Below are 1690 nucleotides of genomic sequence, written 5' to 3' on the forward strand. Positions count from 1 at the left end.
CGATCGTCGCCTGGATCTGCAATTTCGGGCCTAGCAGATAAGCTGCTGGAATCATTTCAGAACCGGGTCAAGATTATAGGCTACCCCACCATTTTCAGACGTTCTGGACGCGTTCCAGTTGTCAGATTTGGCATAGGTAAACTCGAACTCTATATTACTTAATTTTTACCTTGTATTGGGTTAGAATAAAATTTATAAAATATTTATGGATGATAAAAAATTACGATTCCTATTGCAATAGCCTTATAATATTGTTAAGGACCGCGGGGCAGGTTTATAGAATTTTTAAAGTTAGTTTGGATAGTTTTTGAGAAATATTAGTTTTGAAGTCTTATAATTGAGTTGTCTGATGTTGTGATTATTACTTAGTTTGGAGGGCCCAGGAGGGGCCATATAATGATGATGAGATATGGGTTGAGTTTAGAAGTGTTATTTGAACCATTTTACAGGTTGGGTAGGTCATAGGTATAGGTGAGACTCTGCCGGATTTTCAACACAACTTAGGGTGTCTTTGGTCTTTTCTAAATTTGTATTGAGTCAAATATATTAAATAATAGCAATGAAATTGTCAGGTGATCCAGGACAGCCTTCCTCCTCCACCCAGCCGCCGCAGTGACCTCGGTTCAAGTTTGTGAGTAAAATATTAATTTTAATTGTAATTTTGATATTATTATATGTTCAAGCATGCCCATGCATCACTTATAAATATGTATCTATGTAGTTAAATACTAGGCACGTTTTATATTGCATTCATAATTGTTAAAGTGCCATGGATTTTGTTTGTGGTAATTTAGAGTAGTGTGTGTGCGTGGCATGCGTGTAGTATGGTATTGGATATGGACAGGACGGGTAGACACGGCTTGAGAGACACTCGCTGGGACCCGGTCCTTCGGGGTAGACACGGCTTGAGAGGCACTCGCTGGGACCCGGTCCTTCGGACCCCACATTTATTGAGAGACACTTATTGAGACCCCACATTTGGTTTATTAAGCGAAAATCCGGCTTGAGAGACACTCGCTCGGACCCCGTATTTGGTTTATTAAGCGAAAGTCCGACTTGAGAGATACTCGCTGGCAGATGTTGGATTAAGAGGGCTGTCTAGGGGATCAACTCCCATATATGTATTGCTTGACAATGTTGGGTGTGTGAGTGCTCCAAATTGCTTTTTTGCTATTATGATATGAAAATTATGACGATGTTGTATTTCACTCCACAGGGTGCATTAGCTTTAGATAGTTATAGAGATTATGATTAAAATTGGTATTTTACTCTCTGAGTTGAATGCTCACTCCTGTTCATCTATTTTTCCAGGCTACAGGAGGATTTTTTTGTTGTGGCTAACCTGCTCTTCTTCTTCGCAGGTCCATTAATAGTATTTAATGTATTTTGTACAATTGAGTTAAATTTTAGACTCCGCATGTGTTAGAAGCACTTATTTTTATTTTGGGCCTGTATTATAAAAGTTATGTTGGACCTGTAAAATTATTAATTGTATGTATGATGGGATTGGATGAGGGAGCTGAGCTCCTATTTGAGTTATGACATTTTGATTATATGGAGGGTGAGCTAAGCTCCCCAATTTATTATATATTGTGTTTACAGGTCGGACGAGTCAAAAACTCCCTATGAAAAACTCCCCGTTGAATGGTCCATTTTATGGTCAGACTTTGTCGGGTTGAATTCTTGAAAT

The sequence above is a fragment of the Hevea brasiliensis genome, chromosome 8 (assembly GCF_030052815.1).
Source record: "Hevea brasiliensis isolate MT/VB/25A 57/8 chromosome 8, ASM3005281v1, whole genome shotgun sequence".
In the NCBI taxonomy this organism is placed as follows: domain Eukaryota; kingdom Viridiplantae; phylum Streptophyta; class Magnoliopsida; order Malpighiales; family Euphorbiaceae; genus Hevea; species Hevea brasiliensis.